This window comes from Cygnus atratus, chromosome 2 (genome assembly GCF_013377495.2).
Source record: "Cygnus atratus isolate AKBS03 ecotype Queensland, Australia chromosome 2, CAtr_DNAZoo_HiC_assembly, whole genome shotgun sequence".
NCBI classification, from domain to species: domain Eukaryota; kingdom Metazoa; phylum Chordata; class Aves; order Anseriformes; family Anatidae; genus Cygnus; species Cygnus atratus.
In genome coordinates, this window is record NC_066363.1 from 127092105 (window position 1) to 127116713 (window position 24609).

Below are 24609 nucleotides of genomic sequence, written 5' to 3' on the forward strand. Positions count from 1 at the left end.
TCCAGCTTAGACTTCTTCGAGCTCTGGACTGGCTCACATACAGCATTAGGATACAGAGGTTTGACACTTCAGGCTAAGCTGAAACTGTAGAAAGCTTTTGAAAATCTCCTACCTGATCAGGCTCATAAGATTGGAAGGATAAAATGAAAGGGAGATGCTGTATGGGAAACAAACGTGAAGTAACTAAATCAAAATAAAAAGACCAATTCTGAAGTAAAAAATAAATCTTATTGTTAACTCTACAGCATGTATTTGATGTATCACCAGATTGCCAATCACCAGATCATCTGGACCCAAAAGTCAGCATGTACTCTAGATATAGACATATCTTTCTCATGTGCAGTCTAGATGGATTCATCAATTAACTGGCTAGTATGAATTTGAGCTCTACGGCAAGCATGGGAGAAGGACTTGAGTGGCTGAGAAAAATGAGATTATCCTAGAATTCCAAATATGTCAAATCTTTATTTTTAGTTATTGTGTTAATCTGCTTAGCAAAATCTCCCACTCTTGCAATACCCCTCTGCTTTCCTGCTTGTGGGATATAAAATGAGCTTGATTATAAAAGAATTCTCTCGGGTTTTGCTTTTTGTAATTTTACCATAAACACAGAAACTTTTCTAAACTTGCCAGGTCAGGCACGGTACTACCGCTGTGACTTTCCTAGCCAAGAAATATTTCTGCCACCTTTGTATGGTAGGGTATCAGAGGGAGCACCATGTGCATGCCTACGTGCTGTCTGTGCTTGGGGCTCCTCTCAAAGGCTGCAGAAGTGCTGGTGGCAGTTCTGTGGTCATTCACTCTCCCCGCAAACATGGTCTGTCCCATTTGTAGGCACCCCAGCTAACTTGCTAGCCCCAGCTAAGCCCTGTTTTGGAGGCACTAGACACGATTCCAGTTAGTTCAGATGCCGTGAAGGTGAGCGCTCACATCAGATGTGCTGTGAGGTCCTCTGATAATAGGAAGAGTGGCAAGCTACATATCTGCTTTGAGCAGCTACTCTCATCAGGAGCAAACTGGAGAACGAGAACAAGAACGATTTTGCAGCAGGTCAGGGAGATGTAGGACAGCCCGTAGAGCTTCAGACCACAGGGTTTCAGGGACAAGGAACACGGTGGGCCTGGGTTCAGGCAACAGGCTGCAAGTGGGGACAGCCAGAGATGAGGCCAGGACCTGTAAAAAAAGCTGGTCACCCAGGGTGAGAGAGGTTGCCTTCACTGGAGTTCGATAACACTGTTAGTCACCATGAAAATATTGGAAAATATAAACTGTGAGTGAACTTCTCATGGGCTAAAAAGTTAAGCTGACTCCCAGAGCATCCCCTCTGAACTAGAGATTGGAACAGTATGCAACTGCGGGCTCTGAAGTCAGTGACCCATTTCCAGTGACATAGCCCAAGATCTTGTGTCCCCACTCAGAGGCAGGGGCTAGAATCAACTATCTCTAACCAGTGTAGCAGTGTTTTCCTTCATCTCACAACAGAATTTAGTGTGGCCGAGTGCTGTGAGTCATATTGGGGATCTGATACTATTTTTCCTAGAAAGACCTGCAGCAGAGAGAAGCTGTGAGAAGCACAGGCCTTGAAGTATCAGAACCTCAGAAGGACACAGAGATCAGCCCACTACAATAATAATTTAAATCTCATGTTGCTTTTTTTTTTTGTTTGTTTGTTTGGTTGGTTGGTTGTTTACTTGCTTTTTGTTGTTGTTGTTGTTGAAGTGTGTTTTTGTGAGCCCTGTAGTAGTAGTAGGCACACTGGCCTCGTTGCTTCTTTCCCTGGCGTGTCTTTCTATAGGTGGGCATGGATATTTGCAAACAATTTATCTGCTTCATTTCCAGATACCAGGTGCATGCCATCAGAGGATGATGATGGCATTTGCAGGGCTGATGCTGAGATGCTCTGAATACTCTTTGGCAGAATGACAGATGGCTGGTTACATGCTAAGAAGCTTCTGGAAAAACCTTGGAAGCAAGGGGAGCCAAGGAGTGACAACCTCTTCATTAGATTTTTCCTTTCACCTTATCAAGTAATTCTCCAAAACACTGCTGACTGTATAATAACACTAACAATTCACAACCTTCACAACCAACCACTTTAGAGAGTTGTGCTGAGCTGTGTGTAAACTTGTCCCCAGTGTCACTATACCACGATACCATTGTGATTCATGCCATAGTTTATGTGTTCCTTAAACACCCCACCAGCTGCAGCATATAATTCTGTTCCTGTTACTCTTTGGTTTTGTTGCCTATTTTTTTTTTTTTGAGTGAGTTTCCCTTCCTAATGGACCATTACAAGGTAGGGATGGGTGTGGAAGGTAGCTGAAATGTGACCTGGTGATGTTAGCATCAGCAGACCAGCCAGCTCATTGCCTTCTATTGTGGGTGTTTCAGATTATTTAAGTAATTCCCAAACCCACATTGCCACACGACTAGTCACAGGAGAACCTGTAATGGCTTTCGAGCCAAGTATGGCCCCAGGAGCCACATGCTGGCAACAGCTAAAAGCTCATCATCTTTGTTGGATAAGGCAGGATCAATACAGACAAATTCACCATCCCTGGGGGTGTTCAAGGAAAGGTCGGACGTGGTGCTTAGGGACATGGTTTAGTGGGTGACAGTGGTGGTAGGGTGATGGTTGGACCAGATGATCTTGGAGGTCTTTTCCAACCTTAATGAGCTGAAGATTCTAAGAATTCCTTCATGTGCTACAAGGGGTTCATTTTCCTGAGTGGAAATATGCTCGCAGAGAGTCCAGGGAGAATGCTACTTAAGGGAGGATACATTTAAAGGAAAAGGCTATGTTTAAAGAGAGCTGGAAGATGCTGCACCCCACAACATCATGGCAAAGCTAATGTGCCTGTTACAGCCTGAGGAAGAAGCAAATACACATTGGAGAATTCACCCAGGCTGGCAGTGTGGCCTGGCAATGCTCTTTAGTAGGAAAGTCACAAAACATCTTTTTTTTTTTTTTTCCACAGAAACTTTGAGGGCCTTCTACAGAAAAAAAGAGCAAAGAACTGCTCCATGGGTTCATAGGAAAGTATAAAACCTTTAAAAAAAAAAATCTTGACTCAGACTGTGATGATGACAGTCCAGAAGGATAGACCTCTTAAGAGGCTCCCACAGTCCCTGCAATCTTTACTTTGGTAATAGCTGCTCATTTGCTTTGAGAAAAACAAAACCATCTTGCTGTGGGACTTCCTCATGTTTTAAAAACTAAAGGTGCTTTTCTGAGCACTTTGCAAGACAGAAGTCCTGAGCCTGTCAAGGCAACTGGCTGAGCAGGCCACAGAAGCCCAGAAGCCATGAAACAGCCACCCATGAAAGAGTCAGAACTGGTACATTTCCGTTGAACATTTAAATTTCAGTATATCTATATTTTCAGGAGTAAGAAAAAGCATTTATCTAGAAAACACTTAACTAGCTCTGGTGGCAGGGAAGGTGCCACTCTCCAGGCCTCAGCCACAGCTTGGGGATGCCAGAAGAAATCCTTCCATTGTCCTCTGAAAGGAGCTCTGTAAATCTTCAGGAGGAGGACATGTGGTTCCTCACAGAGTCACTGAATTGCTGCTTCTGGACTTACCATGCATTGCGTCATTTGCAGTGGCTTGCCCTGAACAATTTTATCTTTAAAATTAGGTGTCTGGTATTCATGGTGACTAAGAACCAAAGAAGAAATGAGGTTTTCATTACCACTGCTCACAATGCATTGCCCAGTTTTTATTCATCTTGATAACCTCAGTCATTCTCTGCTCCTGGGTGAAAAAAGAGTTGGGTGAGTCTAGTCAAAATGTAGCTCTTGTCACTCCAACAATAGGCTGCACCTCATTGTTACGATGACAAGAAGATATAGGCTTGGGACACATCAAGGGCTGGGAGTCCATTCTTTCACATGAAATGGATGAGAGGTATTTGATTTCTTTTTATTCCTTTGAAAATGTGATTGAGACTATACAGACACAAAGCAGACTCAGCCTACAGAACTCTGAATGACAAGACCGGTGTGAGACAGGTGGCAAAACTTTTCTGCTCAGCGAAACCCAGATTATTTCACAGAAGCATCTCCAGAAAGAAAATGGAACTTTGTGCCAAACAGGAAAATCAAGATGTGAGACATTTCGGTGTCTGGCCTGCCTCTCTGGTGCTTTTACCCCACCTTAATTCTTCCTTGTGTGCTTTCTGTCTTAGACCAGTATACCCAAGGTGTTGAGGGAGAAGAAGTCTAACTGAATATTCATTTCCTGAAAGGGTTTCCTGTATGATGTAAGAACGAGAGAGGGAGCAGCAAACAGCTCCGCAAACATTAACAGTATCAGGACGCTTGAGATTGTGCGAAGCAAACAGTACTCAGAGGCTCAAAGGAAAGACTTTTTCTTCGGTGAGTTTAATCATTAGGGGATTTTTTTTATTTTTATTTTTTAAAGTTTTACTTTTCCCCAGCCCTGCTAGGAATCTGAAGGTTAAGAAGGGGCCCAACCAGCTAAAAGGAAATGTCCCCTCTCTTCAAGTTTATTATTGAAAGTGGCCAGATGTCATTTGTTTGTGACTAGAAAAGGGAAGTTATATTACAGAATGTGACACTTCAAACCCCATGGTAAAAACAAAAGCAAAAATGGAAAAGCATTCAGCTGCACTCATTTACATTTGTGATCCGCAACCTGGGGCCCTTTAACATGGTGATAAGAAGGGAATTTTATCACGTTTAGGTGCATTCTGATTGTTGCATGTGCTGTATATTCAATTGGGTGTTGATCAGACAAATTTGAAGTCAGCTGAGATGGTGGGTGGTGGAGTGCTAGTGGAGGAAATGCACTATATGAGCTGGTTGGAAGTAATCTAGTATTAAGGTTCTTTTCTTTCCCAGTCCCAGCTGGAATGCCCTCTTATATTTTCATGCAGAACTGTGAACCGGTGCCTTGTATGGGATTTGAGATCTGCTAAGAAAAGCGATATGAAGTTCTTCAGCAATTAATGAATTATTCAGATACTTGATTCTGGGCAATAATTGGAGTGGGAGAGGTAGAAACACCGTAGTTTGTAGATATCCTACTAATTTTAATAAAGAAGAGGCACCAGGCAACACCTCCTCTAGTATTCATGGATTCTTTTTCAGAATCGAGAATTTTCTGCCACTGTCAAAGAATGAGATAGTTTGTACTACCCTGCAGTGCTTACACCAGCAAGACTTCAACATGCCCACTTGAAAACATTTAAGCTATTTTATTTTTTCAAGACATGTGAAAGATACAAATTCACCAATGGACTCACAGATAACAGCAGAAATTATATAGGCAGTATGACACCAAATTCAGATTCCCTAGACCCAAACAGCTTTTATGAACCTCTCTGGTGTAATAATATCCTGGAATAAAAGACACATTCATCTACAAGTATGATTCACCCTACCTTCTCCATAAGTCTGCCAACACCCAGTGACAATTTCTATGCCATGAATAGCCGAAGAGTATGAAAGGAAGCAAGACCAGCAATTCCTGTCCCATAGGCTTCCAAACATGAGCAGAATGCCATGACTTCCAGCCATATCACCAAGTGCTGGATGCGCCCTGAAAAACAAACAAAAATCTGTGTGCTGTCACTCAAATTCTCTGCAAATTCTTTCTTACGTATGGTTGCTTTCTGTGCATATGGATGAGACCAAGTGCTGTTGACATAAATGCCCACAGAAGTGTTGTCCAGAAGTTTTTGTTTGTTTGTTTGTTTGTTTATTTTTTACCAACCAGGAATTATTGTCCTTGAGTAATTACATCTTGAATCTAGGAATTCTTAGGTTGGGAAGGGGGTAAAAAGTGCTCAAGTTTCCTGAATAATATAATAGAAAGAATAAAACGAGATCTGTTCCAGATATGCTGGCTATTTCTATGTTAGTAAATTAAATAGTACCAAAGAACGTTCCCAGGCACTGAAACATGTTATGTCAAATTTTTGGAAGAGTCCCTGGCACAGTTCTGGCTAATGCCAGCTTTCATTCACCTAAAATCTTCCCTGTATGTGTCAGAAGATGGCACAGGCCAGGGGCCAGACTTGTTAGGTAGAGTGAATGTCTATCCCTTGCTTTGGTGGGAAAAAAAAAGCTCAGGAGTATGGATATACTAGATCATGCCTCCAGGTCTCAGGGTTGAACATTATTCCTTGTTCCTCAGCAGAGTTTGATTTACCAGTATTAATATACCTACTGGTAATAGAAAAAGTGAAATGATTTTAATGATTTTGGCTAATTCCTCTCCCACTTTATTAGTCATTCAGCCAGCATGTGTTGGAAGACTTACCGGAGACATACTGGAAAACTGCCGGACACAAACTCCAAACATTCTGGGGATTAAAAAAAAAAGGAAAAAAAGAAAAAAAAGAAAAAAGAAAAAAGAAAAAAGAAAACAAAACAGGGATGGGGGGCAAACACCTCACCCAAGCTTTCAACAGAGAAAGTAGCCTGCCTGGGATGGGCAGACAAAGCCTGAGGGTTCCAGGTGTGCTTTCTCAGGTGCCACTCCAGAGAAGCTGCCAGCTGTGTGCCAAGTCACGTCGAGGCAGAAGCATTCAGCTGTTCAGACTGTATTTGCCCAATCCTTTGAAGAAGCTTGACTAGTGCTAGTGACACCTGTGCCACAGAATAGGTCTCCTGCTCCTGCTCTGAGGTAACTCTCCCTAAAGGAGAGCTACCAGAAAGAGAAAGAAAGAACTCAGAAGTTCACCTAAGAGATAGCTTTCTGCTCATACTGTCATAAAGAAATGGGATCTTATCAGGATGTCTGTGAAATTTGCTTGGGTACCAAGAAGAAGAAGGGTTCATAAGCCATAAGCAAGGGAATATACATCAGAATTCACAAACTGATTAATGGCATGTCCTCTGAAAATGAAAGACATTCATTTTCAAGGAGATCTGCCAAGTAGCAGTGAAGAGCTGGGTGCTTGCCTCAATGTCAGGGTGAACAAGGCTGCCTGGACTATAGCAATAAGGAGCACTGCTTACTATATATCCTTGTGTGATTGTCCAGAAACTGCAACAGGGATGAAGAGCCACTCAAAAATCTACATGGACTCTGTACCTGTGTGCCACATGCAACAACCAAAGGTCAGTGTGGATGCAAACTAACTAAACTGTTTTTCATTACAATAAATCTAGGATGGGATCACTGGAAGCCTCTGTAACAACACAACACCTGTTAGTTACACTGCATCCTGTTAATGCCTCTGTGAGATACAACTATTGGCTCTGTCTCATGTGTGTCAGCATTATCCATCCCAGCTGGTTGAAATATTCTGGATTGCTTCACAGATCTGGTACAGATAGGCTGTCTCTGAGTCAGTGAACTAATAGGTCACAGCAAAAACATGTTTTTCCTCTGTGCTATCTCTTTCTTCACTACTAGCAGCCTAATTGCTTTGGAATTTGACTTACACAGGTTATGAGTGATTTTGTACATTCTAATCTGATCAATTGCTCACACTAATTTATCATTTTCCAAAAGTGAAGAAATGAAGGTATTTCAAAATGGAAGTCCAATTCTTAAGACTCCCATTTAGGCTGCACAAAATATAGGAACTAAACACTTGCTTTAAATGTATAAATGCAAATGGTGGACCTGGCCCAAATCAGAGCTTGACCTAAGTGGGGCATTTTCAGTCTTTTTTTGTTGGGCATTTTCAGTCTTTTTTTTTTTTTAATTTATTTTTTTTTGCAGCCTAAGGTCAGACTGTCCCAACTGTATGCAATACAAACCCCTGCAATATATGAGGGGTAAAATTTTGATAGGTTCATTTGGTTTAGTTTACTATAATGACAATACCAAATGGCCAACATAAGACTGAGAGTGCATCATCCAGCAGCCAATCTGCAGGACCAGGTCTGACTGTGGTGCAGAGTTCAACCCCCTGCTCTCTCAAGCATGATTTATGCCTCGATGTAGGAAGTCTGACACACTCTGTGGAGCAGTCACCAGTCTTATCTGGCCAGGACAAAACCAAAAGGCAGAGAGTGAGAAGAACCACTTCATTTGAAAAGAAGATCTCAAATATGTGTGTTCCTGGCATATTCCAATATTCATCAGGGCTTTCCAGCATAAATTAGCGATGGACCAATTTATATGTGCTTGGTGGATTTGAGCTTGCAGACCAAGATCAGTCAGAGGATTCCAAGAACATTCCTAGAGGAGCAGTATTTGCCCTGGAACTGGACTCTGTCCGCACAGAAATACACCAGATGAAGAAGCAGCTGCTAGAAAGGAGGCAGAAAGCTGGCTGCCATGAACCCTGTACATACTGCTCTGTGTCTAATATCCATGAGGAAAGGGGGATTCTGATCTGGCTCACGGTTTTACTAAACAGCTAGGACAGATGATGAGTTTATGCTGCAAAATAAGGGAGGCTGACAAAATATGGGTGAAACGTCAACCATGTGGAAAAACATCAATAATAAAACATCAGTAATACAAAGGAATTGTATGAGTACAAGTCAGGATGGGGCAGAAAGGGCATCATCACTGTCCTCTAGTGCAGGACATGAAAGGAGACCAACCTGAAGGGACCAAGCCCCAAGAAAAAAAAAAAAAAAAAGAAAAAAAAGGATAGGTCTATTGGTGAATAGCACTTGACAGAGGTTGAATGACAGAAGACAGGAAAGACACATAGCTACATTGATCCAGGTAAACAAAAGTAATTATACCAACTATGTTAAGATTGAACAGAGGGTCCAAAACTGGAGCAGCTGATAGCACATCTAACAGAGAGCGATGGGGGAGTATGGACTCATCCCCACAGTGGTTTCGAAAATGGAACAAAGTGAATATCTGAGTCAATGCAGTTAGTGCCTGACTATTTGTGTAACAGGGCTCTGGGAGAAGGCGCAGCATAAGATGGTTCAGAAGCACTCCTGCAAAGACACTCGGGTGAGTGCACAGAGCCAGCATGGCTCCCATCCATGGGTGTCAGCCCACATTGGAGACCCCTTAAGCATCCATGTGGGAGTCTCCATGCTGTTGTCCCCTTCAGTCTGGGGACACAATGCAGTGACACTTTGCCTACCTCTCAAGGCAGCCATCTGTGGCTCAGCAGGTTGTGTTGGTTCTGGCTACACAAAAATGATTACCCCATTTCCATGCTCAGGCTGATTGTGGCAACCACATTGGCCTGCCAACATCATTAATCTGCAATTGTCCACCAGTGATGGAGAAGACCTCAGTGAAGTGGATTTTATTACAGCTGGGTTTTATTACAGCTGGGTAACTATAGCTAATGGCATCTGAATATATGTTTATGCCCAAAAAAGTGATTATATGGGACTTAATCTGATTATTATTTGAAGACCACAACCAATGTGCCAGTTGAAAAGCCAGCTGGGATTTAGAGCATGTCTCACTCATATTTAATTTCTTAAGCAGCACAGAGCTATCAGGGTCAACATAGTGAAACATCAACCAAGAATGCATATATAACAGAGGAAAGTTGTGGTGTGCATGCAATAAGGATGTATTCTGACAAATTTAAACGTGGCTCATTTAGCTGCTAATCACAACTGTGTCACAGAAGTGCTGACTGCAGGAAGTGGAGGTTCAGACTTGTCACGTTCCCTTTCTGAGATGTAATACAAGCTGCCTCACTGGGTGGTGGATTAGTCTTCTGTTATTGCTAAGTCAGGGTGTAGAGCTCCATGAGCCTTTATTGTCTTTAACACATCTATTAAGTTAAATATTCGGGATGGTCGTCTTTGTGAAAAGAGAATTGCTGCTAGTATATGTTGTATATTGTTGTCACAGATTGTCATTGTAAAACTTGGAGGCAGGGACAATTAGGAAGAAAGTTTTACTTCACGGTGGTCAGAATTGTCTATGTATGAAAGGGTGCAAAAAGATTTTCCTTAGATGGTTTCTAAATAAACATCGAAATGAGACAAGACCTGGGAAATACAAGCCACGATAGTGATATTTCAGAATTATATGTACAAGATACAGTGGAAAATGTTTTGCTCTTCAGCTCAGAAAACTGAGGGGGAATTTAGAGTTTGGTTTGCTTCCTGCTGTATGGGGTGGTATTCCCAATTCCCTGAAGAACTTTGGAAATCCCTACCCCTTCTCTTCAAGATCCAAATACCGTGTGCATCTGTGGATTTGGACACTTTCTAATAAGACCTTTCTTGCACATAGATTAGCTGAGGAGATTTGACCATGCTGCTGAGCATGTGCTATCCAGGCTGGTTAAAAAAGGTGAGACACTGTTAAATTCTGACACTGTCAAGCAACACGTTGAATTTTCTTTAGTGGTCTTGAATCTCTGCGATTACATCTTTAACACATCAATAACTTAGCCTCTGGTTAGCAAGGATCACTGAAGCATGACTAATCAGTAGATGAAAGTGTCTTTGTGGGGATTAGCTTTAATGAAAAGAAAAGGGATAGTTATTTTGGTAGTTTGAAATCTTCCATAAATCAAAGCGAATACTGACAAAGCAGGTTCATACGGTAAGAATGAAGCCATTGTGAATAAAATTAAGGGAACAGCTACTTTTATATAAATCACAGGCCAGGACAGCATTTGTAAGAGAGTTCATGGGAACAAGATCATTTAACTTCTTCAGGTGTAAATAAGTGATATTTCGCTAATGTTAAAGCATCCCTAAAGAAAAACAGATGGATGAGGGTCCTTATTAGGGAGTTTCTTTTTCGGTTTTCATTTTCTTTTCTGTTTTGCATGCAAAGAATACCCAGATAGTTTATCTTGGTCACTTTGTTCTGTGCAGGGACAAACAGCCAACATATGACTTGTTTTTTACCACTGCCAGATAGGAGGTCATAGCCAGAGAAACTTAAGTCTGGGTCACTGATAGCGGCTGCTTCTAACTGGTGTAAATTAGAAAGTGTCTTGGGTTTCTATAATGTGGTTTAGAGGAGCTTGTGGGGGCCAATGAGATAGTGGCAAACAGAAATAAATGCAAACCCTACTCCTTCTGGGGAGTATTCATGTTCAGCTCCTGAACTTTAGACCTCCTATATACTCCTGTGCAGTGGATGTGCTGTATAAATAATCACCCTTTGAGCTCCTCCAGGTAGTGACTCAGAGCACCGATGCTCAAAGCTTAACCCTCTCTGATGACTGTATGGGAAGCCTGAAGTTAGGTTGTACATATCGATGTAACCAACAGCTCTCTTCCCTTTATGTTCTCCATTTGGTTTGTGCTATGTCTTCACCATGGCTTTATTGTAACTTTTAAATTTAATCCTTGTGGATGTGAGAATGAACTCCAAACTCAGATTTATAATATTGGAGTGAGTGTCTCTGCCTCTGACTTAACTGAAAATCCTCTCAGGGAGCCTGAGGAAAATTGAAAAAACACTCAGATCCAGGTTTCCTTGTTTTCATCTACGCTTTTTTCAGGTACTGCTATCATACGTACATTTCGAAAAAAGCTACTTAAACGCTTGAAGTGCATGTTGCAGGGACCATTGCTAAATGGTGGATCGGAAATCACAAATACTTGATCATCACTCTAAAGATATGTGGCATTGAAGGTAAGGCTTTATTTACACATATTGATTTAAGGTGCTACTCAGTTACTGTACTGGAGGGTTTCCCACACTCTGGAAGCTTTCAGGTTTGGGTGTTTTTTTTCTTACCTGCCTTCATTTTACTGTGCTCCCACAGCACAAACTTCCATTCAACTCCTCAGTGAGTGACAGAGCTCTACTGAAAAATTTGTGAATTAGGTTCTTATTCCTAGACCATAAGCTTTATATAATACAATTTATTTTCACATTTTTAAGACGATTTCCATGTAACTAAGGCCAATGATCAAATATTCGATATGAATCTCTTTTCCAAACAGAGCAATTTTTTCCTTCTTCCTATAAAAACATGCTTTCTATTCAAAGTTAGTGGGATTGCATACGTGTGTGTGTGGCTGGATTTTAAAATCATAGTTTGGTTATTACAAATTTTCTAGGGAAATTGAAGCAAATGGCTGGGTGGTTGCATTATTCCATAGCAACTAGAATAGGATTAAAAAGTCATTATCATGGAAGAATTTATCATACTGCCTGGCATAATTACTCTTCCATTATAAAGCTTATAGGATCATTATGAAAAAATAAAAACCCCAAACCAACTAAAATCTGTTATTCATGATGTTTGCATGATTCATAATTTACAATGTGAAGGGAAAGGAACGTTATGTGAAAAAATGCTATGGACATTTTTGCACAGCATTCTATTGATACATGAATCACGCTTGTCTTTGGTTAACTCAAGGGAAATAATCCCAGTAATGTATGTAAGGCAGTCATGCCCACATGTCTGGGGTTTTTTATATCCAGATTTCAGTGGAAAGAGAGATACTTTTTAAACAGATGGCAAACAAGCCCCTTTCCCCCCAACTACTTATAAAATTTAATAACACAGCTAATTATAGGACTGTGTATATTAATCCATTCATATGTTAGCTCCATATATTTAATGTCACAAGTCAAAGAGATCTATGGAGCTGCTGGGCAATGGCAGCTAAATTACATCCAGACAGTATTCCCTGTTTAAATACCCTTTTGAGACTGCATCTTTTGGGATTTTTGTTGGCAGTTCAGTACAAAAGTTAATGAAAAATGGTGTCATCTGCAAACTTGCTGAGGGTGAACTCGATCTCACTTTCTATTTTGTTGATAAAATATTAAACAGTACTGGTCCCAGGACAGACCCCTGAGGGACACCACTGATCACCAGCCTCCACCAGGACATAGAGCCACTGACCATCACTCTCCAATTTGTCTCTCCAATTTGGAGACCAGGATGTCATGTGTAACCATGTCAAAGGCCTTACAGAAGTCCAGGTAGATGACATTTGTTGGTCTTCCCTTGTCAACTGATGCAGTCACTCCATCATAGAAGGCCACCAGATAAGTTAGGCACAATTTGCCCGTGGTGAAGCCACGCTAGCTGTCTCAGATCACCTCCTGGTCTTGCACGTGCCTTGACATTGCTTCCAGGAGGATCTGGCCTGGCTGTGTGAAGGGGCCATGATACTGTCACGGCTGCGGAGTCACAGCCACGTGCAGAGACTGAAGATCTTTCCCTGTCCTCACTCAGATCTACTGCATCTCTTTTAATCTTTCTGGGCCCTTCAATCCACCACAGAGGACCTGGTCACAGTTGCTGAAATACTAGACTGGGTCAGCATTGATTCAAGCGTGTCAGGCACCTACACACTACTGAGAGCAGCCTGTTGGTTGTCAGTGAGGACTAGGAGACACCATTTAGGCCTGTGAAGCATCAGCCCTATCTTTGATGTTAAGTAAGAGAGAGCATGCATGCTTCTTGGTAGTGCATCTAAGATTATTTTGCATGCGTTACCGCTAAACTATGTGTGACACCACTCATGCTGGAGGTCAGAAGCAGCTTTGAAAATGCGCCTGTACGAGGGGAGAGGCACTCTAATTACCTGTGAGGACAATGGCTCATTTCACTGTGACTGGCAGTCTGATGTACCTTGTGCTAATAAAAGCCTCATATCAAGTGTCAGATGCACTAGGTAAATACAAACAGGGTTCTTACATCAAAAGCTGTCTGCGTGGTAAGGAAAATGAGCTCAGAACCACGCTATCTCTCGGTTAGTTTTGTGTTTGTCATATGTAAAAGATTTGCCAGGCAGGAAGACCTGGTTGTTTACACCACGAGTTCTCTTTACGCAGAATTCAAAGCATATTACTAATAAAGTATAAAAATTCAGGTTAAAAAGTGTGAAACCTGTAAGAGAAAGCAGGAATGTTGTCTAGAACAGGTTAAACACCAAAAAGGGAAGAGAAAATTTAGAGCATCCAAGTCCCATAATCTGTGGATCTGCCTTCATGTATCTGTTTGCTTCAAGTGCTCTTTGTGAGCTGTCTGAATTATTTAAAAACTTAAAAAAATGTATGAAAACAAATTTAGTCACGTATCACGGGCTAGTTTAGGAGAGAGAAACGTCCCACAAATCACAGAGGGATTAAGTTGAGGGGATTCAGAAAAGTGAGGGCTGGCAAGGTCTGTTTCCATACAAGTGCCATCCTCACCCTCCAAGAGTACCAGTGAGGTGTCTCTCAGTTCCTTTAACCATTTTGGCACCCGTTCAATTTCCATAAAATGCTGAAGCTCAAAATATTCAAGCTGCAGAATGTGGCCGGAAGTTCATCTTCCTGTTTGAATTTCACTGCTATTTTCTGTCATTTTGATACTTTCATAATTACAATTATTTTCTCCCAGATTTAACCCTTGGAACTGTGAGAAAAGCAAAACTGTAGTGAGTTTATGGGCTCCTACCTTACCCCAAAAGGTAGAGGTTTTCTCCAGCCACTTAGTCCATTCCTCCAGCCATTGGAGAGGTGGAGGTGCTCCCAGACAAGCAGGAATGAAGAAATGCTCCTGTCTGCTGCTCGTACCCTTTCTGCTGCTGGGTTGTTACTTCAAAGCCACATTTGTGTGCAAAAATATTTGCCTGAAGATCCTCCCGGGGCAGATTTCCACTGATATCAGGCCAGCAACTCAAACATCTGCTCAATCACAAACATCTCAAATATCACAGAGTCACAGAATGGCTTAGGTTGGAAGGAACCATAAGGGTTCCCTATTTCCAACTCTCCTGCCATGGGCAGGGACACTTCCCACGAGTCCAGGTTGCTTAAAGCCCCATCCAGCCTGGCTTTGAACACTTCTAAGGATGGGGCATTTCTCTGATGGATGGGGTATTTCTCTGAAGTGCTTTGAAATCCTGGAACAATCTCCCCCCATGCCACACACAAATCCTATATTCTTGCTAAAGAGTGTAGGTCGCTTTTTAAAATAGAGCATGCCCTGGCTGCATGTCTGTCTGGGCAGAGGGCCTACTGTCTGTCATCCTTGATGTCTCTCTTACTACTTGTTTCAGCTGGTTGTTTTTTCAGTATTTAAAGGCTCCGCTGTGTTCCACACTTTCAATTAAGGAGGAAAAATGCTCTCTGTGTCGTAAGAGTGAAACTGGCAGTTGTACGCTTTGGTTTGTAGCATAAACAGTTGCACAAGGATTCATTGGCAACCTTCCCTTCACTAAGGAGGCTATCAGCTAAATGTCACAGATGTGTCTGGGTCTTGCCAAGAGCTAGAAATGTACTGGGAAACTTCTGAAAATGCCCTCAATTAAAAAAAAAAAAATGCTCTCAAGGATCTAGTGGACACGTGCTAGCTGCAGCAGAGGATGGAGCCTCTCAGAGCATATGGTTAGCGTCTCTTCTTGCGCATTCCTCCTTACCTCTGGAGTCCACTTCCTCACATAGCAGGCTGTGCCTCTCCCCTACTTCGAAGCAAGTCTTCCTCCTCAAAATAGCACTTCTTCCGTGTGGCCTATAAAGCTGAGCTTTTCCTTCTTGGTAACAGGATCACAAATAACATAAAACATTAAAAATGCCCTAACCCCTTGACACCTTCATTATAACCAAAGCAACAGCATGATCTTACTGCTGGAACACTTGCCCCCCCGCTTCCCTCATCACCAATGATCACGTCATGTTTTAACTACAATCTAATCCTGCAAACACTTCCTACCCAGCAGAGCACTTACCGGCACGTAAGTAGCCCACTGACATCAGTGTATTATTCCAGGTAGTACGTCCTAGGAAAGCTAAAGAAGTGTTTGCACCCCTGGGCCATTCAGTTTGCAAGCTCTTGGGGGATATTATCTTTTGTCTATAAAGAATCATGCACACGCATGGTGCTGTATAAATAATTAATACTAACAGAACTCACATCAAACGAGCCCAGATGGGAATTCATACCACTGGCTTTCCTGGCTGCTAGAAGAAATATTACAGAATTATGGAGCTTGGAGTAAACCTATAGCATATCTGGGTTTGTGGATTTCACCCCGCTTTGGGAAAGAGTTTTCTTTTCCTCTGCACCAGAGGAAATATTGAAGGACCTTCATCAGGAAAGAAATGCACAGGAAGCATATTTGAAGTTAATCCAAAATCTGATGAATATTTCCCAAAGGTAAGTTAAAGCTCTTATCACCCTGTCTAACCTTTAATTGCATAACACAGGAGGTCTGGGTTTTATCAAGCTATTGACTCTTTTTGTGTTAAGATTTCTTTGGCTTTCAACAACGTTGCACAAATTGTTCCTTGGTGAAGGCCTTAAGCAATAAAATAAAACTGTTAATTTTATTTCCAATACACTCGCCCCTTTTTGCTCTCAAATTTTGTTTTACCATTTTCTTCCTGAAATATGATAGAGTGAATCTGAATGAATCCAATCCGTCACACAAAATAAAAGGATAAAACCGGGAAAGCAATATGGATGCAAAAACAGAGCTGAGAAGACATGGAAGCTTGAAGCTTATAACATCTTTGTGATGTTATAATACAAATTCTGGATTAGAGAAAAAAGCAAAATACACAGTTTTGTATGTTTGTTGCTGTTGGTTTTTTCCAATGCAATTAAGAAGGAACAAAACTAAGACGCTTGTTAGAACTTAATGCCCTCTTGACTTCAGATGTTATAGGTGGTTTCTGAGTTCAAGAATCCTTGAGAATGAGCCTATCTCTGAAGATATTGACTATGTCAAGGTCATGCGTTGCTCAGACTTACATCAGCTGTTACTCAGAGGAAGTTCATCATTCAAGTGCAGGAACCATGAATAAAGGTAGTTTCCTTCTCATCAACAAGGCTTCTGCTTCCTTATGGGGAGGGTGACATATGTACATCATGTTTGATTGCTGTACTTTCCAAGTTCTTCTGCAGTCCAGACCGAATTGTAAGATGCACAGGCTGAGATTACTGTGTTTTTTTGTCATGCCAATAATGTCTTTGATTAGCAGGTAGAAAATACATTTCTACCTTCAAAGAATGCTTTGACCATCAAAATACTGAAGTCACCAGGCTACTCTACATCTCCTTGAAAACCATTCCACTTTGTACAGAATACTTTAATATTCACCGGATGAGAGTGCAAAAAAGTGAACATGAGTAACTGCCTCATGATTAGCTTATATTGATATTTCACTATTGTATGGAAAAAACTTGGAACATTGGCCTCCTCATCCCACCCTGCAAGTATCCTAGGTGCTAGGTAATAGGAATACCTTCCTTTTCTCACTGATTTAGTGAATGCTGAATAGATCTACCCAAACTGAAGAGAACCGGCTGGAGAGAGGGATGACACCCTGCTTCAGAGGAAACTACAGCCTGATGGTTCAAGGCATTCTCCAAAGAAAGTTGCATAGGAAGAAGATAAACTCCACTCTTAGCTACTGACTAAAAAGCAGGTTTGTTTGTTTGTTTGTGTTTTGTTGTTTGTTTTTGTTTTGTTTTTGTTTTGTTTTCCAGTAGAAAATGCCTGAAAAGGTATTTTCCCCTTGTGAGAAGGTGAGAATCCACTGTCAGAATCCCCAAAATGTCTGGAGGAGGAAATAGCTCACCTAGTTAAGATCAGAGTGTTTCTGAACATGCCTAGATATGGAGACTTATGTGGGTGATCTTCTGCTTTGAACAGGTGACTGACTGCCTGTGGACTTCAAGGCCTTTTGTGTTAGCGCTCGGGTGCATAGAGATTTTTCCATACCTGGCTTGCCCCGAGGTAAGGTACCTAAACATTTGTTTGACTAGAATGTAGGTGAAACACACAGGTGTATATATATATATATATATATATGCATAATCTATACATTAGAATATACTATATACTGATATAGTATAGCATATATATTTTTATACATATATAATGTTTAAACCCATTCAAAAGAGCCCAGCACTGTCCCCTTTTCCAGATTTTGCAAAACTATTTTGTGTTTATTCTTTAACTGAAAGAGAATGTGAAGAATTGTTTGTAGAAGAAAAAGCAAACCACGATTTTTTGGGGAAGGATTTGTTAGGGACTTTTTGCTAAGTCAAAATTTAATAGAAAATAGAAAAAAAAAAAAAGAAAAAAAAAAGGAAATATTAGGTCCCTGTTTTCTCACAGACTTTTGCTTCATGAAAATATTTGCATAATCTTTCTGAGATCTGTTTGGAAACCTTTGCATCAGCTCCTGCACAGTCCCAACATTTAGGGGTGCAAACAATGCAGAGGGAAGGGCCAGAAGTCTTTTGCACTTATCTTCGGATGCCTGCGAAATCTGCAGCAAAATTTAAGGGTACCTAAGGGTGTCAAGGTCTTGCTAGTGTCCTTTCTTCTCACCAGGCCACGTGGATTCCTCTGGAACTTTTCAGCAGGCTGGTAGATCTGTCAGTATTTCAAAAGCAGTTTCAAAATGGCTCCAAAGGTGATATTGAAGATAATTATGCCCAGCTGGGATTAGATTTTCAGAAGACGTCTCAAAACCTTGCCTTTTCTGTTTACTTTAACTAGGTCAGTGCCATTAACATTCTGGCCCTGGGTTATTTTGTCTATGAGTTGGAAGAAACATTGAAATAGTAGCAACATCTTTCTCTGTGCTGTGTTGATCATATGCAACAAATATTTCACAAAAATAAGAGAAGCATTGTTGCAAAAATCAACTGTACAGCCTTAGGCCTGGTGACTCTCCTTTTGTAAGGAACTATTTCTTTTCTGTGCTCATTTAATTGTTTACTCCTACCATCTATTGTACATGGGAAATAGAGTCTCTGCTTACCAGATACTTACCTGCAGTATTTCTAATGCGTCTGCAAACAATTCCCAACTTTCTGAGTCATCCCTGGGGTTGAACTCACAATTAATAGCCCTAGTGATATGACAGTTGGGGACTTAGTAAGATCGTGTGTAATAGCTGGTCTGAGTGTAGTTACTGTGCTGCACTCTTGCTTGGTACATCTTCCATGACAAGGAAAAAATTCCGCATCACTTTTACTTTATATTTTGTTCCAATATAAGAAAAAGTCAAGTTTCATTTGTCATAAATTGTCATTTTATGATAATATAAGGCAAGACAGTTCACTTTAAGTTCTTCTTGACTTACCAGTACTATATTTGATCTAGCTACATGGTTTATGGGGACAAAACTGGATTAAATTTAGGCTTTGCTGAAGTCAGTAGACAAACCTCAGTAGATCCTGGAGTTCAGTCTTTCAGTTTCAAAGAATTCAGGCCTATCTTTAGGCATGAGTAACACAATTTTTGCACCACAGACAGATATCACATTTTCATTTTGCCTACCATATTTAAATGTGTGCTCTTTGCTTAGAACTACACATAATGACCTCCTATTTTTAAGCCTAAGTGCAACAAAAACAAATCTCCATCCCAATTCAACCGCAGTGAATTGAGGTGGAGAATTTGTAGGGGGATGACTAGAAAGGGGCCATTTTAAGGCAGGGCACTGTACTATATTGACTACATTATTACTGCCCTTGAACATTTTTAATAGGTAACAGTGGCTTATAAAAAAGAAAATATGCTGCACTTTTAAACACAAGCAAAAGTAAATAAGCAGACTTAGGTGACCTGTTTTAATGCATGAAGAAAATTCTAATATATTGTAGTGAGAGGCATAACCTGTCTTATCTGGGCAAATTTTCCCCTCATGTATTGAGTGCTGTTGGATAAAACTTCACTGGCATTTAGGCTCCCCTAGATCCTGGTTATTGTAAATAAAAGTAAAGTTTGGCCCTTGAGTAAATTATATTTTCAGATTAGCAACCATTCTGTTTTGCTTTCCCCCTTCTCATAAATCAATTATTGAGGGCTATTTAATTAAGAACAGATTAGAAACATTTTCATTGTTGTTCTTTAAATTTCCTTTGTACTGGAGTGCTATGGAGTTAAAACACCAAGCACAAAAGTGCACAGCCAACCATGACTAACAGCATAAAGCAAATATGTATAAGCTGTATGATCAAAAATGAAAGCCAGCGCCGGTCATGTGGAATAATAGAAATCATACCACCAAAACACTTCATACGCATCTGATCTACCAACATACATACTTGCTCAGCCCATATCATGCCTCAGGAATGCAGCTGCAAACAGAAAGAAACCTGCACAAGCAGTAAATACCCAGAGGGGAAGCTGTTTCCCGTACCTCATACGGATGGTACCTAACCTCTTCCGTGGGAGGTTCACCGGCTGTGGAGAGCAAAAGGCAGCAGTTACTCAGGACACACTTTTCTTTCAGCTCTTGTGGAGGTGTCCTCAGGGAGCTACACCAACTATACCTGCCAGTCACCATTGCTCCAGGTGTAGCTGGGAACAGATAACTTCCTGCGTTTTAGCAAGGAAGCTGCTGAAGAAGAGGCATGGGCCATTCCCATCTGTCACGGAACAAGGTCCCCCCAAAGAGCACAGAATTATGCAATACCGTATTCAGGGCTCTGACAAGTCATCGTCTTCACCATCATTAAAAATAACCTTCCACACTCTGCTGAGTTTTCTCTGGGGTTGCAAAGGACATTCTTAACTGAGCAAAGAAAGAAAATTTTATCTGATTATGGGGTGCAACTGAGAGTGGAGAAAGCCTGAGTGTTTCAGGGAGAGGATAAAGAGATTTTACCATGTGTATTTTTTACATCGGGTATTGGAACAAACAAAAAAACCCACCACCAATTCTCTGCCTGTTAGCTAGATAACAAATCCAGCTTAAAATTTTTTCTCAACTCTCACTGCAGGAAGTGGGAAACTTTCTGCTGGTTTGTAGGGAATTGGAGCAAGCCAAAGAGAGCAGAAGAAAAACAAGCAGCCACCTACCAACAAAATACGTGTAGTGAAGTACTGTCAGGGAGATCAAGGGCTTTGCTTACTCTTTAGGAAGGATTTGATTTCATTGTCATTTCAGGCCGAGCAGAAGGGGATTCCATATTCCCGCAGTCATCCATCTCAGCTACTCCCCCTCCCCTCGTGATTCTCGAACCCTGCTGTGACTCAGCCCCTTTCCTCATGCTTGAGAGCGGAGAGGTGGCAGAGGGAACAAGAACCTGCTATTCAAATACCCTTTAAAAATGCTGCTGATGAACACCAAATCTTTTAAATCCTGTAACTATAGCTTCAATGAGGTGAGATTACATGCTGGTATAACTCTCTGGTGAATTCGGTGGGGACTATAGCTGAGGGATAAATTTATCCCCACTGTAAGTGGCAGGTGAATGCTGCGATGGTTGGGGACGAGCCCCAGAAATCTGTAGTATCCTCTTCTCCAGCTCTGCAGCCCTGCTGCTGCTGTGTTTCACATTTGTTGGAGGTAGCACATCTGTCCTTTTGGAAGTCAGTGCCGCATGTGTCAAACCGAGAACAAACTTCCAGAGTGTGTTGATTTGTTGACAGGCCAGTGTGCAACTGGAGATGATAACTCAGATATAAAAATAACCATCTGAATTCTGGTCCTTCGAGTCGTATCAGATACACTCATTCTGCGATGAGGCTTTTCCTGTGCAAGTCCTTAAGTCACTGATCTCCAGAAGGTGTTGAAAAGATTTTCTGAGAGGATACCTAAGGGTCCTATTTCCTCTTAAGCATAATTCCTCCCGATTAATGAGGGTTGTAGGTCCAGTACTGATGACAATTTGGGTTCTGAGTGCTTAAAGAAGAATTGAGCACAGCACTCACCACAGTGCCCTCTGTAGTCTGCTGGATAGGCATTGTTTCCAGCCTTGTTCCTGGGCACCAGTGTGCACCTCAGCTCCACATCTGTAAAATATGGCACTTGCTCATCTTTGAAAGTGCTCTGGGATCCAGGATGGGAGATGTGGGATGCACACTAAACAGGGAAGTAAACTGCTCTTGGTTCTTTGCAAACAGAAGATTGACCAAGTCTCTACCTCAAATAAAACAAAAATAAATAAATAGAAATGATTAACTGCTGTCAGAAAACCCATCTCAACCCGTTTAGAGCTAATAGCATTTGAAACATATTGATCCTTTTCCAGTGTTCATTGGTAGCTAATTATTAAACAAAGCTAAATAGAAACATTGTTTTGTTCTACGTGCCAACTCTTATCTGAATTTGGGAAGCAAAATCAGAAAAAAAAAAATGGGCTGCTGAGTGAAAAAAAAGAAACAACTGTTTTTAAAATCACTGGACATAAGTTCTCCCTGGGAGCTTTCAGATGCTGCCAGCTCAGGAACTAAGAAGAACAGCTGTGAACCAACAGGATCGGAGATGAGCCCATCGGCTGCTGCAGCACCTCTGGTACCATAATCTTCCTTGGGCTCTTGGGAGGTTGCTAGCGATAATGCCAAACTACATCTGAAGTGCATTTATGTACAAGCGTGTGTGAACACTGCAGGGTTTTCACAAAGAAACTTCTTGTGCGTGATATGCAGGTAGATGAGATGAAGCCTCTGCTCCGAGACAGGAGCCTCGGAGCGCATTAAGCACTGAAATGCCGTAATGGAGATCAGGTGCGGTGTCTGATGAGCTCCATACTACAGTCTCTGTGCTCCCCTCTGTATCTGCAGGGAGCAGGAACTCTTTCTTCAGATTTATGTCAGGAAAAGCTCTGTCTTAGCCTTCACTGGATCCTCTTTGGTGAGGCTTTTAACCTGTGGCTTGGGAGGTGCTTTAAAACTGCCATCTGTGTGTGCTTTTGTTCAGGCTGCACAAAACCGCCTGACCTGCGATTACGACAATCATTAGTCAGTCCTGCATTTGGAGAGTAGTTAGAAATCCTGCTACTATATGGCCCCCCGATGTTTCTATAGTTTCAGAAAAAGAACAAGCACCACCACCTCCCTCCCTACCCAGTCACTTGCTTTGTTTTTTGCCAGAGTGAGGATCAGACATGACTTTGGCCAGCAAGAGGACCCGAGATGATGACGGTTTCTTAGAGATGGCCTTTCTTTACTGTTGTCTCAAATGGAGGGGGCTGAACGAGCCACCTTGAGCCTAGACAGCCAGGTGCCTGCATTTGTTTGCAATCTGCTCTTTCAGAGCGAGGTGAGCTCTACCACACCCACTGGAGCGAGCCCCGCACTCAGGGCAGAGGCCGTCTGCCATGAATAAAACCAAGCAATAACCTGAAGATTACTGGACACTTTTTTGCGGCTGTGCCTGGGGAATGGCACCAGGTCGGTGGGGTCAGAGGCAGGTGAGCACTGTGAAGCTATTGCTGACACCTGTGCTGGAAATGACAAAGGCTTTGCCGTTCCTGCTGCTGTTGAGCACAGGAAGCTTTCTTCTGCTGTGACTGTATCTTCAGCTACCAACCAAGCCAGTACAAATTACGTTTGCCAAAGAGTTTCTCTGTGGTGACTGCACTGGGAACACACTACAGAGGTGCTGTTAGTGCCAAGGATACCACGTTGCCAGTCTTATTGTCACATTCTCCCCAGCAAGCTCACCCTCTTGCCCTGAGGACAGGGTCTTCACGGAACCTGTTTGTCCTTTCTTTTGCTCTTGTTCCCCATGAAAGGAGGCACAGACTGAGCCTGCTTCTGAACTTAGCTGGCTGCTAAAATGAAGGAGCAGAAGAATTTCTCCTCTTGTTGCCATTTGGGCAGGTAATGTATCCCTGAGAAAGACAGTGTGCAAGAGCTAAGTATTTCTGTATTCTGCTACCTTAATAACTTGAGGCTGCCAGGTGCCAAATGCCTCTGGAAACCTTCCAGTTCCGTGGGAACTGACAGGCTCAGCTTGTTCCCGACTCCTTTGCATGCCATGGAGTCAGACCCTAGAAAAACTGCAGACTCTTAGCACAAAGGCTCCTCATCTGTTGTGGGGAGAGTGAATCATACCCCTGAGAAACATGAAGTAGAAAGAACTCCACATTTTTAGTGACTACTGACTCTGTAAGAGCATGATACACATTACTCTGAACGCCTGTCCCAGAGGTGAATCAATGTCACTGTACCTTGCACCATTTCCTTACAGTCCTGCGTGAGTCACTTGGGTTTTGAGCCCTGGTTTACACACTTCTGAAATCTCATGCAACATCATCACGGCTGTTATGTAGTGATGCTTTATGTGTTTATTACAAGAGGTTTACAAGAGGTATCCATCTATTTTGGATAAATAGATGATTTAAATGCCATGTTGACCGATCTAACAGGGTAAATTTGTAGAAGGTGGTGGCACGGGGAAAGGAAGGTTGAACACATGCTTTGGCGTGGTAGCTAGTTGTTCATTAGTTTTTAATTGTTTTTTTGTGTTTGTTTTTTTTTTTCTTTCTTTTGTTTTGTTTTTAACTCATTCTTTTAGCTGCCTACCTGTGAACGATAAAGAAAGAGACGACACTGTCATTGTACACATGAACTGATGTGGTTTTACTGCATTTGGCCACATACTTCAATGAAATATGCTGGTACAGAGTGCAGCCACAGGTCTTATCTCTGCTGCTACTCCTTTCACAAAAGAATGACCTTTATATCAACTCTTTTCCTTCCTTGGCTTGATAATGTTGCAATTGTACCTTTTGCTGTTGGTCAGAATGCAGAGATTAAAAACACTCAGTTGATGCAAACGGTGGGTTGATACAACACACAGAATGGGGTGTAGATGTGCTTCACACAACAGAGAGCAGAATCGAAGGAGAACATGTCGCTTGGAGGCAAGACGCCTCTTTAATTGATTATGGCAAGGAAAATCAAATACCATATCTGCTTTTTCCTGGAGTATATCGAGACTGATCATAACTAACATCTGTTCATGTTAAGCAAATACTTGTCATGATTTCAACTTCTGTTTGCATACAACTCTGAGT